Consider the following 15,676-nt stretch of genomic DNA (forward strand, 5'->3'; position numbering starts at 1 on the left):
ATAATCTAAAGCAATTTACTTACCCATCGCCTCTCATCTAACCCTCTTGGTACATATCGAGATTGTTGGTTGCGAATCTCGATTTCGTCGACTGGAGGCGCAGTTTGGGTGATTATCCAACGTCGGGTAACCCCCCAATACCATCTTATGTAATCGACTTCCTGCATCGGAGGATAAAGCGGATCGACAATAAGTTGATGCCGATCATTCCACCGAGCTATGTATGATTGATGCGTGCGCTGCCAGTTAATCTGATGTCCACCTTTAGCCGCCTTTCTCTCTATTTTTTCGACCGAGGATAAAGAGGATCGACAATAAGTTGATGCTGATCATTCCACCGAGCTATGTATGATTGATGCGTGCGCTGCCAGTTAATCTGATGTCCACCTTTAGCCGCCGTTCTCTCTATTTTTTCGACCAATTGTGGAGCGTGTTGTGTGAGTCCAAACTGTCTAAACACACGATTGGGTACGTGCATCTCCACAATTTCGAAACAAATGAGAGGAACTCTGGACCGCCATATGCCGTGTCCCTCCATACAAATCAGCGGTAGACGGTGTAGGTAAGGTGCGTATGGCTGCCACTTGAACTGCAAAATAATTCATATATTAACTGTTGTTTGAAATATATCGATAGCTTTAAACGATTGCATTTCAAATTCATACCTGAAAAATTTTCATTCGGTCGAGCTCCCCCCTGTAAAAGTCTAACTGTCTAGCCGGGACCTCATTATAGGCTTTAGTGACATTCCATCTGTAAGTTTTATATACGATAGATTTTTGTTCAAAAGTTTAAATGAAAAATAAAATATCAAACGATATTAAATTCGAGGAATTTTACCTGCAGCCTAGTGGAATCTGTCCATCCAACTCTCGGATCTCGCATAATCGCGGTTTCAAATTCAGTCTTTCCCATGCCCAAACTTGTCTCTCCCATGCCCAAACTTGTAACAATGTCAAACAGCCTTTGAGCTCTTTATTTTGCATTAAAGCAACCTTTGACATTTCTCGATATAGATATGCTAAAACAGCACTACCCCAGGATAATGTCCCACACACGTCAAAGTCTTCGAGAAGTGGTAACCACCTATTGAAAAATCAATTGCGTTAGTCATATTTTCTAAAAATAGTAATAACAATTTATGACCTGTCTTACCTCAAATGCACTTTATGTTTACTTGAATCGGGAAAAAGAAACGTCCCGATCATGTGCAAAATATATGCTCTAGCATATTGTTGGATCATGACTTCTGATGCATCGTGTGGCAATGGGTTAGCAAAATTCTCTTTTAGCCATTTCAATCTAATATACCCTCCAGGCAAGGACTCCGGTGATAGTCCTAGCAAATTATCACATACATCCCGCCAAACATGCCTATCTGTCCCTGTGACACAAGGACCATCAATGCGGAGTCCTAGGATCACTGCTACATCCTGAAGAGTAATAGTTGCCTCCCCAACACGTAGATGAAAAGTGTTAGTCTCGGGCCTCCATCTATCCATTAACGCATTAAGCAGTGCCCAGTCGAGTTTCATCCATCGCAATTGTGAGCAAATCAGAAAACCGGCTTGTGACACAAGGGCAATGATGCGAGGATCATCAAGCGGCCAACGCATATGCCCAAGGCTATGATCAATCATAACCAGCTCTTGCCCTCTCTACACAAAAATAAAAACAAATATTAGAATATCACAATAATAAATAATGTGAGTCTAAACTAAATCAATCAAAACATAGAGCCATAGTACCTCTGTAAATGATATACTCTCTGAACGATGGCGTGGCTGATCATAGAGGACTTCATCAGAAACCGGCTCGGGGAGCATCGCGTATATACCTGAACGATGTCAAGATTACCTTATTAGTTTCTACCAAATGTATAAGGCCACAAAAATAAAATTAACAATGTAAATAGAAAATATATTACCAATTAATTGCTATAAACTTGTTCTTGATGGACAACGAGACCTATTATGCCCTAATTGACTACATGTTCCACATCTGATTCGTGATGCTCCTCCTTCCCGGCCTTGATCCATAGTACCTCTGATGCGCACAGATCGAGGTCTTCCCGCTTGTCTTTTGACTTGAGGTGGTAATAAATATTCCGTATAAGCGGCAGGCCAATAACGAGTATCATCGGGAGGATGAAAACTCTCTTTGTAAGCCTTCCGATAATGATTTGTTGAATACCAAGCTGAGCAATACCGATCATACGGCAATCTAGCGCCACCATCCTGACTGGAACTAGCTGCTAAAACATGTTCACATGGTAGTTTTTGTAATTGTGGTAGGCTACAAGTACAACTACACTCTTGGTCATAGAGATGAACGGTGTAAGTGCCATCACGATCCTTGACCTCCCATTCATTGTCGTTGAATGGTTCAATTCTACATGTTCTTACAGCCACAACCCTTTTCTGCAACATTAACTCGTTTTTTGGAGTGTACTTACTCGTCCAATTTGCACCATCACTCCGTCTCTTTTGGAAGTATGCATTCAATCTATAAAACGTCCTTGCAACTAAGGCACTAATTGGCATAGCACGGGCACCCTTAAGTACACCATTAAAACTTTCAGAACAATTAGTCGTCATCATACAATAACGCACCCCACCATAATTCATTATTTCCTCTAGATATACCTCTAAATATACATATTAACTAAATGAAATTGCAGAAATTTATGAAAAAAAATTAAAATTGTTACCTTGTCGAAATCGGATTTCGTTGGCGTCGGAGATCAAGCTCGGCGTCAGATTTGAGGGAGGAGGGGGTGAGTTGGCTTTGGGAGAGAGAGATTGGGTTTGGGAGAGATGGAGATTGGTTTGGGAGAGATGGAGATTGCGTTTGTGTGTGGAATTAGGGTTTTTGGCTCGGTCGTTGAAGAGAAAGGCGATGCCAGGCGTGGCGGTGACTTCAGTGGAAGAGGCGATGCCGAGGTGGAGGCGTCGTCGGAGGCTCTGGGTTCGAGAGGCGGTTGAGGCGGCAGAGTAAGAGGTGGGGGAGGAGGGGTTGGGGTTGGGATTGAAGTAAGGAAGGAGAGGTGACGGCACGGCGATTTCAGAATAGAAAGATAGGAGGCGTTTATTTTGGTGCAGGCTAAAAAGAAGGAAAAGCTGATTTACATTCCCTAATACTTAGTCAAAGAGCCATTATTTTTTGGTTTATTTTTTATTATTAATAGGGGTATAATTAAAAAATAAATAACTGATTTGATTCTCTCTTGAATGGGAATGACCATTCCCTATCTTCTCACTTGGAATGCCCATTCCCACAAAAAGTGAGAATGGTCATTCCCTGGGAATGGTCATTCCAACATCTAAAAAGTTGATTTGTTTGGTATGAATGAATGAGAAGTGAGAATGCCATTCCATTCCACCCCATTCCCGCCTACCAAACGAGGCCTTAAAGATAAGTAGGCTCTCTCACCTTCATAAAATTAAGGGGGCTAACGCCTCGTTTGGTACGCGAGAATGGACATAAGTGAGAATGGAATGGAAGAAGGAATGGAATGGATTGTATGTGGGAATGGAATGGTCATTCTCATTCTCACGTTTGGGTACTTTTGTAGAATGAGGCTAGAATGAAAATCTCGTTCTCATTCCCATGTTTGGTATCACTTGTCCACAAGTGAGAATGGAATCGCATTTTCTAATAATGTCCTTACAACAACATATATTTTTAATAAGATAAAAATAAACATTAATGATAATAACTAAACAATTTTATTGATGCATATGTTATACTAATTTTTGTGCATGTTATACTATTGCGCATGTTATCTCTCAAGTGTATGTTCTATTTATATTTTTTAAACAATACTCACTATTTCTTAGTCTTAAAAAATTAAAGAAAAATAAATAAAAGATTATCACATCTTTCATAGGTCCAAAAAAAATATAAAGAATGATATTCACAGTTGATGCATATTGCATATGAAAAGGATGTCAGAATTACTAATGTGGGAATCAGTTGATTAATAGGGGTATAATTAAAAAATAAATAACTGATTTGATTCTCTCTTGAATGGGAATGATCATTCCCTATCTTCTCACTTGGAATGCCCATTCCCACAAAAAGTGAGAATGGTCATTCCCTGGGAATGGTCATTCCAACATCTAAAAAGTTGATTTGTTTGGTATGAAGGAATGAGAAGTGAGAATGCAATTCCATTCCACCCCATTCCCGCCTACCAAACGAGGCCTAAGTGGTAGGGTATATAAGTTTTAAGAGTTATATTTGATATTAAAGGTATAGATGATGGGGTTATCTGCAATTAATTATCACAAATATATTATTTTGAGAATTTATTTTTCTCTTATGAAGATAGATTTTATTCGAACTCATATATAAGAGGATTGTGTGTAAAGAAAATATTTTGACCTGTTTACAGTCAGTAGGAGATAGTTTCAAGCATTTCCTCGCGCAACACATTCTGATAATATTTGTATCCCGAACTTCCTAACTATAAAATCTCAGAGGGAAATAAACTAATAAAAATTAAATAAAGATGATGCATACTGTCTTTCCTTGTATTTGCCTCATAAAAATAAAAAATATGATGTTCAAAACTCTAGAGATTTCCTCAAAAGCCATATAGAGAGGTAAACGTCATGACTACATTTGTACTATCTAGGACATATTGCCTAGTTTATAGTTTAGTTACTTTTGCACATGTATACCACTTAGAAACTGCTTGGGTTAGAATATAACACCACAAGAAAGTATAATTCTGAGTATTGCCTGCTTCAATGAACTATATGTAAGGGTACCATCGGAACAAAGTCACGTCTTTGCCAACATACGTCTCACTTAAATTAATATGAAAAGTAGACAATATTAGCGTAAACAATACAAATCAGTACAAAACATCTAGGAGAGTGTTTGGCAACTCCACCACTAAGCAAGTTGGTGGATCTAACTTGGATAAGGGCGGAAGTTATTGTTTGGCTAAAATAGGGCAACTCCAAACCTAGTTTTGTTGGTTTATATTGTTTGCCCATTATCTAGGTTAGAATTGGCCCATCCCTTACCTTGGTTTAAAACTAACCCGGTTAAGACCTTAACCAAGTTAGTGAAGAATTGTCAAACTCAGCTTAAAATTTATTGGTAAGTAACAATAGTGTTTCAACACGCAATTTATAATGATTCAATAACAGACTGTCTTAAAGTGTCTATCTATATGTTTTCTTTACAGGTTCTGTTTGGATACCATGGTGTTTTACTTGTTTCCATGGTATTTTTACCAAAAACAAAACTCTATGCTTTTGAAAACCATGGTGTTTTTTGAGCTAAATCATCCTCAAACCAAAAACACAACACTTATTTCAAAACACCTTTTAGGTGTTTTAAGTTTGGTGTTTTGATTTTTAGTTTGAGAATGTGTTAATATAATATCTAACATAATATTATTAAATGTAATTAATATAGAGTTATTATCAACATGCTTATTATATTATACTATATGCTATACTATATTATTGTTAATTTAATATATTATTAATATTTATTAAATAATATAAAATTTTAATAAACAAAATATCTTATATAATAATATAATAACATATTAAATACTAATATTTAATATATTAATAATGTTGTTATGGTAATCTACCATTTATCAACAAAAATGATTAGAAGATTGTCTCCATGAGCCTAATGGAGTCACAATTCAAATCGACTCAGTTGAAAAGCCTAGCCAAAAGCCAAACGCTTTAGCCGACACGAAGCGCGGAAGCAGTCGGCCCTTCGCCTTTAAGGCGACTACTCGGGAGTCCATCCAACTCCAAATCGAGATGACTCTCCCAGTGGCGACTCGGCTGTCTACCGAGCTGTCTGACTGGGCTGACAACTCACTTATCTAGTCAATAAGTTACGAGAACGACCCACCTTCTAATACAATCCTGCTGGGGAAGATAAAGATCTGAGTCATCCAACTGAGCTATTTCGAAGATATACATCAATCAACCACAGTATTGATTAGTCACATCAAAAGTCTCAAACTCTGACGAAGTCTTAAATGCAAAGACGACTCATTCTATTCCCAAGTCACTTCTGGGGCGTAATCAAGACACCCTCTGAGCTCAGATGACCTTTTCTCCAGTCGCCAGCTGCCATCTGTGAAGCAATGAGTGGCTAGATCGGTCAACCTATCTTCCCTTTATCCTTATCCGTCAAACCTGGGACACGTTATCGAGGCGCCTTCTGTACTCGAGTGTCTCACCCTTCAATCACTAACTGCCATCTGTAAAGATAAGGACGACTCGGCACCTCGTCGTATTCTTGACCATACGCCATCTAATCAATCCTGGGGCCACTACAAGAAATTACATCTTTAACGAAGGGATTTCCCTTCGTTAAAGAGCTGAAAACCTTCGTTAATGTATGATAACGATGGGAAAAAATCCCTTCGTCACCCGTCGTTGAAGCCCTCTTCGCTAAAGGGTCGCGAAGGGATATACTACCCGTCGTTATAGCGTCTATAACGACGAAACATATTACCGTCGTTAATATTTACGATGGTAATTATCACCGTCGTTACTATCAGTGACGGAAATATTTTCCCGTCGTTACCATCAGTGACGGGATATTTTCCCGTCGTTACCATCAGTGACGGGATATTTTCACGTCGTTACCATCAGTTACGGGGATATTTTCCTGTCGTTATCATTAATTACGGGATTATTTTTCCATCGTTGAAGACTAATTAATGACGGTTGAATACCGTTGTAAAAGTCCTCATAATGGGTAATTAGTAACCCATTAACGACGGTGCTTTTCCTTCGTTGATGAACAAAATACGGTTTATAAAACCGTCATTGTAGACGACAAATTTCTAATATACATTAATAATAATTTTTCCATTCATAGGCAACTATCATATTATTCTCAACCTGACACTAAGATTCACAACACAAATATATTAAAAATACCCAATAATGAATAAAAGGGAAAATAAAAATTCCATTCATTAATAACATCAATAAATAAAATTCCATCATCCTCAAATATTCAATACTAATAACAAGAGTTAATATCCTAGTTGTTTCAAAGAAAAATACATGAAACTATCTATAACAAAGTAAAATAAAAGTTTGGGGAAGACACATTCTGTCATCTCCTGTCATCTCTAATCATCGTCAAAAGAAGACTTGAGCTACCCCACCTCTCCTAATCTTGCATGGATAGCCTGAAAATTTTTTAAAAAAAATCACATAATTAAGAAATATTAATTAAGCAAATATTATCTTATTAAGTAAAATTCACATTTTTTAAGTAGTCAATCATAAAAGTATATAAGAGATTTTACAAAAAATAATTACCTAGTCCTGCACATGTTCTCGAGTTTGAGGAGTCAATGCGGGTGACCAACAAGAAATGGTAGGCCCAAAATAGGAAGAATGAAAGATACGCCAAATGCATCAATCGCAAGTAAAAGACCTTGACGAATGATGTTAAAATGTTCAAACCTGAAGAACACAAAGAATATAGTCATATAATTTCATCATCGCTAAATGTAAATTGAAGACCATTAGTCTTCAGGTAGGGGGCATAAAGCTTAGTTTAAATTAGACATTTTATAGACAACAAAGGATCCAGTAACCAAAAATTATATAATGTTCAAGCTTTTATGTAGTTCAACAATTGGAAATAAGACAACACACCCGATAAATGCTGCACCATAACACAGACCATCAAAAGCACACCTGCAAAACATATATGATGAAATAGCGTAGTATAAATATATGTATAAATATATATAGTTGAATGCAGAAACATATTGCAACTGTATGTGTATAACAAAGATGTATACAAACTACAAGAAGATTAACTAACTTTAATTCTGGAAATGTACTTTACAAGAAGTGGCCTAGAGCCTATTCAACTGATACAATCTCTAAAAAGTAAAATGTTTACTTAAAAAGATAGCAAAGTTACTAGTGTCCAGTGTAAAAAATAAACAAACTGCAAGAAGGCTCCACTGTGTTATGTTGACGGGATCTGTGAAGAACACTCCAGTATTGCCCTTTGTGATGTCTTTCAAAAGTGAAGCATCTTCATCTAGACAAAGTAGTCGTTCCCTGAGAAAGTGGGGTCCAAGATTATTAGGAGATAGGCTGCAGTCTTTGCAAGTACATTGGTTTCAATCACTTAGATGTAATGTTTCTTCATGTGCTCAGGGGTTTATAAATTGTTGACTTAAAATACTGTCTAATCTGAAACAAATTTAAATACAACCATCATCGTCCACAAGAAGATTGATAAAATCAAAAGAATCGGAGTAATGCCATTATCATTCTTGAAAAATAACATGAAGCAAATTATAACTTGTACCCCTGAACAGAATATAAAGATTCAAACAAACCGTATTTAAAATATACAAACTAACACTTAAATCTCACTTATCATCCAGGATTCAGTAATGCGTATTTAAAATATACAAACTAACACTTAAATCTCACTTATCATCCAGGATTCAGTAATGCAGGGAAGCACTGCTGAATAGCTTCTCCCACTCTGTTTAAATCTCACTTATCATCCAGGATTCAGTAATGCAGGGAAGCACTGCTGAATAGCTTCTCCCACTCTGTCCGAACCATACAACCTGCACAAAAGGATACAAGAGGAGGAATCTATTGAGAAATCAAGGATAACGTGATCCGTGTTATATTAAGAAATAATTACAATTGTCCACTAAATAAGACGGATGTGATTGATAATCATAACATTAACATTTCCCCAGCCGTTTGCAAGATCAAGAAATGGAAGACTTTAAGGAATGAGAGAAAATCAAGGAGAATATGCTGAGTGCTAGAGTTACAATGAGTTACGATTAACTGCTAAATAATAAATAGGTACATATAGGTACATGATCGAATATCACTAACACCATTGGTAACATCAAGGAATATGGAGGTTTTAGAGAATGAATAAGAATTACATTAACATGGTGATCAGCTTCTGAAGAATCCCGCAATGACTAAGCCTCCGGCAGTCCAATTATATTCGACACCACATTTCTCGTTGCTGAAACAAATTGAAATGACATAGGATCAACATGCAGCTTATGAACAGTTTATACAACAACAATTACAATACCAATACTGTATGTGACATGCTACATAAGATGCGCAAACCATAAGAAATAGTCATTTATGAACACAGGTTGATATTCAATTCCACAAATCATGTATATTATAGACCAGAAAAACACAGAAAATATATTTTTCGCAAGGCTCAGCAAGGATATTGACATATTATTACAAAATTATTATACCAAAAAACGAGCAACAACCAATGTATGCAGAGAATGCTTTCAAAAAGGCGAGACTTCAACAACATTCTCAGACATTGGAATATAAGATTGAGAAATCAGCGTGCAAAAAATCATGGTGATCTGTAGTAGATTTAAGATTGAGAAATCACGCATCCCTGTTAGAAACATCTGAAAATACAAAACAAGTAAATTAGAGGATATATAAGGGTGAAAAAGAACTGAAAAAAGTGACAACACTATCCTCTCTATAATATACATGGTGATCAGGGTGATCTTTATCAATAGGAAGAATGCTTAGGAAATGGAAACTCAAAATCACCAAGCGAATAAGAAAAATAAAATTTCAAAGATCATACCTGACCCTTAGCATTGAGATTGATGGAGGCCGAGAGGAATCCATTGTTGAGGGGATTCTGGTCGTCGTCGAAAAGGGAGGAGCAGTCGGCGGCGTCGAAGAGGAAGGAGGAATGCAGAGTTCGCCCTAATCGCTCATACCCTAATGGGAGCCTGGCAACAGAAGAGAAGGAGTGGTAGGAGGTCGATCTCGGGGCAACAAGCAAGGAGGAGGACCAAGCGGCGGTGGATTTGTTGGCGATTTTGGGGAGGACGAATATTTTTGGGGGAAAACGAAAATATTTGAGGGGTGGAAATCCTTCATTGATTAGTAGAGTTTCACAATTGAGATGATGAGGAGTGGGAGCCGACGACGAGCGGGAGAGAAACGATTTTGTGATGGAGGCGGCGATGATCAGGGGAACGGTGGTTTTTTTATTTTAACTAGGGTTTAATTAGTTGCTACAGTTAGAGGATGATTAGGAGTTATGGGGTATTTTGGATTTTGGATTCTAATTGGGGCTTCGGGTTTGGTTGTGGGATTTGTTAAGAGTAATAGATTAATTTGAGTCCAATTATGATTAGGAGTGTTATCAATGAAGGTAATGGATCCCTTCGTCTTTAAGAAGACTCAATAACGACGGTATTAGGATCAAATCAATGAAGGGACTAGAAATCCGTTATCCCATCTCACATCATTTCTCTAATATTTATAATCATTCGACGAAAGTTTTAAAACCCGTCGTTATTATATGCACATTAATGACGGTCATCTGGTCCCTTCATTAATTTTGGTCGTTAAATACCAGATTTCTTGTAGTGGGCCTTATCGAGATCATCTTGAAATAGTATCTCCTCCAGTCGCCAGCCGACACGTGAAAGGACTACTACTGACTCAGCCTCCAGCTCATCCCCCATCATCGTCCTCATACCCCTGATGAAGCCACGTATCTATCCTCAACAGCCTATAAAGAGGGAGGCAATGGATCCGAAGAAGAGAGGGAAAAAAGGAAAGGGGCTCTTTTTGGGGGACTCAGGTTCTTTGAACTCAAACAACTAAGAACGCATTTTTTCCTTCAAGTTGCTTGAAAATAAATTCTAAAATGAGAATGTACCCTGCATGGACCTCAATAGCCTAGGGACTCTCCCCAAATCCTCCCTCAAACACATCCTCTAACTTGACCGTCGGAGGTACCCGGGGGAAACACGCCCCGTACCCCGACGTTCCTTCTGTGTGCAGGCTATCAGTCCACCCCGTACGCTCAGAGCTAAACATAAAGTCAGAGGGGGAGTCGGCCCATTTATCTTTTATCATCCTCCCTCGGTAGACAACCTCCCCCTATTGCCTGTGTGATTCCAGACATCAACAAATGTATTATATAATAAATAAATAATAATAAAATATAAATAAACTAATAAAAATAATAAAAGTTATTGATAGTAAATAATAATATAATAATATACTATACAATAGTATAATCGCTATAATATGATTAAATTTTTGATAAATAAATTATAATAAATTAATAGTTATAAAGTATCATATAATAGTAACATATTTAATAATAACATAACAATATAATAATATTATTATAATCACATATTGTATAATAAATATAATATAATATATAAAATATTAATATATTATGTAATAAATAATATAATTTACTATAAAGTAAAATATTTTTTAATAATAAAATAATTTATTGCTAATAAATGTTAATGTAAAAATAATATATTCATAATATAATAATACAATAACAAATTGATATACCAAAATAATTAAATATATAATTATTTAAAAATAATATGTAATAATTATAATATATTATAACTCATTAAAGTACAATATAATATTATAATACATTATACATTATTATATTAAATTACATTTAATACTTATAATACTATAATAATGTAAACTAAATATTATAACAATTTATTTATAATATATTTTATTATAATTAATATATAATATATTAATATTATATTTAATACTAATGTTATAATGAGTCAAACTAGTATTGACCAAAAATACTTAACATAGTGTTTTGAAAACATTTTAAGGGAAAAACACAATACATGATGTTTTTTTTACAAAAACACAACAATAAAAACATCCTGGCATCTAAACGAAGCCCAGTGACAATTACTAGACTATTCTATTTGTGCTATTATTATTATTTTTTGTGTGTGTTTTTCACATTGAATTTGGTCAGCATTTAGATGGGACCCAGATTTAAGTTTGCGGTGGGTCCATGAGAAACATATTCTCCATGGAGACACGTGTCCATGGTCAGCAGTCTTTTTGGTCCGTCTCCTTTTTTTCTTTCCCTTAATTTTTTAAGGATTTTGCCGACGCCCTAAAGTCCATGGTTTATATTATAACTTGGAGGCTAAATAAATAAATCAACGAGCAGAAGGAAAATTTCCATTAATTCTCAGATTTTGATCGTTTTGTTTAAGGCGATAGTTTTCTTTTTCAGGTTTTGTAAATATAATTTTTGGGCATTAATTTATCAAAAAACTTTTTCATGGTGTGCAGGGGCGTAGCCAGGGTACTCTTGCCCTGGGCAGCTGCCCAGGGCAAGAAAGTGGCCGGCCCTCTACGCCCCAGCTCCTACTTCTCCGCCGGTTGGCCGGCCCTCTACGCCTCCGTCCTCTACGGCGGCGTCTTCGGCCTCCCCTCCATGGGCGCCGCCCTCTCTGTCGCTGTTCCGGCCACGGTGGTGACCTGGATCACCATCCTCATGTTGCTCGCCTTCGTGTGGAAACCAAGGAGGACGCTGGTGATGGAGGTAGTCTGGCAGTGGCGTAGCCCAGCGATTTTTTGCCCAGAGCAAAAAAAATTCCTGGCTACGCCACTGATGGTGTGTATACACATGAAGAAAATGATCAACAATAAGAAGGTATCATTTGGTGAATGTCGATGATTAGTCAATGAATAACTTTTTCATGGTTGCATAATTTGCATTGTCTTGAATGATTGAGGTAGGCCCCGGTGAATCTATGGGCCATCCGATATTGACCAGACGATCAAATTTGACTCGTTATATATATTCTCTGATTCATAATGTTACAGCTTGCAATATTGGTGATTAGCGCGCAAATTAATTAAGTTAGACCAAACTGATTAGGCAGAACTTTATGAAACAATAATACGTTGGTAATAAGAGCAAGACATAATACTATAATACATTAGAATCGGGTCTAGTCTTTAAATCATGATCCAACTTGAAACTTAAGCTCGAACCCAACAAAAATTTGGAAAGCATCAGAAAGAAAATTTGCCTTAAATAGAAATTTATAATCAATATCTAATAGATTAAAAATTTTAGTAAAATTTATTCTGATCATGTCTATCGATCAATAGTTCTTGATGCATGAGTTTATCTGAAATTTCATTAAGAAGAAGAAAATAATATTGTAAAATATCAATTTAAGAGATTAAAATGGAAACGATCCATGATGATTATAATGCCATGGGTTATATAAAGACAAGTTAGAATAATATCTACTCCTTTATACAAATAGGAGAACCCAATATTTACTATTCATACTACAATAAACGCTACAATAGCATTTATTGTAGCTTTATTATTGCAGCAAACATGATACTATAGTAATTTTTGAAAAAAATCGTTGTAGCACACGGGAATGCTGCAGCATTTTAAATTACTGTAGCAGAGGCGAGAACGGTTGCAACTCAAAAATTTTAAAAATTCTGTAGCATTAAAAATCGGGAGTACTGTAGCAAGGAAAAAATGATATGCCGTGCTTTGTACGTTGTTCATGACTAGTTTCAATCAGAAACCAAAATAAAGGGGGATGACAAAGACGTGTTTAGTTTTTGCTGATTTTTTAAAAAGATTTAAGTGGATTTTTTTTGCTTTATGCTTGAATGGGACAAATTGTACTGGACCCGAAAACCCAATAGTACAGGGTCCTACTGAATAAAATACGTTAGATTTTTTTTTTCCCGAAGTGTAATGAGTTTAACGACTCTGCTTTTCATGACAACAGAATTCAAGCCCAAGTGAGTGTCTCTTTAACTCGGATCTTCTTTGTAGTCTTCTAATCTAATAAACTATGATCATAGCTAGAGCTCTATCAATTTAATATAAAATATTGAACAATATCATGCAAATTCAAATAAAAACAAGCAAATAGGTGTATCACGTTAACAGAAGAATTATTATTGAATCATTGTTATTAATCATTGTGTTAATAATACTTGTATTAATTAAAATTTCATTTCGCAAGTATTCTAAGTACAAATCCTATGAGCAAAGTTGCATGAGAGCGGGCTGTTTCAATCCATACTTAAGCAGATATAATGTAATTTTAAAATTTCAGTAGACCATTTGCATGCAGGCCGTTCTGAAAAAATTTACATTCAGGTGCTCATGTATCATTTTGGTAATTTAAGAATAGACAATCATTTAATACATCATTTAATGTTCCAAATATAAGCTTTTCGTTTTGATTTTTATCATGAAAAATTCCTCAAGGACCCAAAATATGGGACTAATAGAGGGGACAAGTGATGTGTTCTCCTTCTATTGGATAATGAGTTGGCCATCATTAACGATGATCAACTTATTATCCAATAGGATGGGGACACCTCACTTGTCCCCCTTATTGGTCCCATATTTTGGGTCCATGTAGCAAAGCTCTTTTATCACTCACAAATAGAATAAACTCAATCTTCACAGCATGTAATGCTCTAATAATAACTTAATAAAATTCAATTTACCCCAATACAATAAGTATTCTCTGCTTTTGTGGGATCCCCCCGCCTAATTTAATCTTACCTACCACGGTACCACCACAATCAATATAATAATGCTACGCTTGTGGCGTTCCTGTAATTATATCAAAGTTTTCGGGCAATTGACCAATGATTCCTTTCCTCGAGCCGAGGGTATATATGTAATTATCAGATATTACAAGGTCTAATGATCAAAATCTCTGAACTTTTTTAATCAAGTTGCGTCATGAGTTTCGTTTTTGGCAGTGCAGATTGAAAAACTTCAGAATATATGTATATTTTTTATTATTAAATTATTATATTATTACGGGAATTTATTTATCTGCTGCCTTTTTATCAGAGCCGCCTGCAGAGAAGATTACGGGGGATCTCGTACGGCGAACTTTGTTTATTTGCTAATTAATGTTTGTAGTGAAAGACAACTCTACCCTTGTAAATCAATCTACGGCTACGGGATTCGGGCCAATACCGTTTTCTTTAGGCCTGACAAAAGAGTGCGTATAAAGATAAAAAAAACTTCATATCATCATCATCAAATCTACATCAAGTTAAATTTTAATTTGAATTGTACAGAGTCTGAAGGCTAAGGCCAATGTTTGGGTAATGTTTATTTCTTCAAATCTTATAAGGGTCTGTTTGGTTCATTTCCTTTAAAAAAAACAGAAATATAGATCGGAAATGATTTCTAAACATTTCATTGGGGTTTTCCAGATTTGATTTTCTTTGTTTGTTTCACAATGAAATCAATGGATTGAAATGTATGTTTTTGTTTCCACATGTTTGTTTCACCAAGCCGGAAAAATATTTTCATCTCCTCTGTTGTCATTTTAACTTCCAGTGCATGACATGTACAAATGGTTGTGGTCTAGATAGAACATCTTGGAGGATTCTATAATCATTAGCCGACCCATCCCACCCAGCTAAAACGTAGGTAAACAATTTGTTTGGTGTGCACGCCGTAAGAATATTTTGTGTGACACATTTGCGCCCTCTGAAACGCCCAACAAGTGAAGCAGGTAGCATAGCATCCACATGTGTCTCATCTATCATACCTATGCAATCCTATAGAGCACAAATTGCTATGTTAATATAATAAATGACTTGTTAACAGAATTATTTTCGCAAGTTGGTAGAGTGGTTGATATACCTTGAAAAAAAGGGTAAAAGGATGGATTGCTTAGGATCTCCTGAGGCACTTCATTTGGTGCTTGTTTCATATATCAACTTTGTATGCAGGAAATGGCTTTCAATACTTTGTTGAAGTATCTACTAACTGTCTCCCCGGATTGTAT

The 15,676-nt window shown here is 36.0% G+C and overlaps 1 long non-coding RNA gene across 1 annotated transcript; it reads right to left on the reverse strand.

Moving 5' to 3' along the window:
* LOC109829664 lies at positions 975-1,195 on the reverse strand. Its single transcript, XR_002244107.1, has 2 exons — positions 1,156-1,195; positions 975-1,086 (listed from the first exon to the last, which is right to left on the reverse strand). It is a non-coding gene; the product is annotated as an uncharacterized LOC109829664 (long non-coding RNA).

The sequence above is a fragment of the Asparagus officinalis genome, chromosome 2 (assembly GCF_001876935.1).
Source record: "Asparagus officinalis chromosome 2, Aspof.V1, whole genome shotgun sequence".
In the NCBI taxonomy this organism is placed as follows: Eukaryota; Viridiplantae; Streptophyta; class Magnoliopsida; order Asparagales; family Asparagaceae; genus Asparagus; species Asparagus officinalis.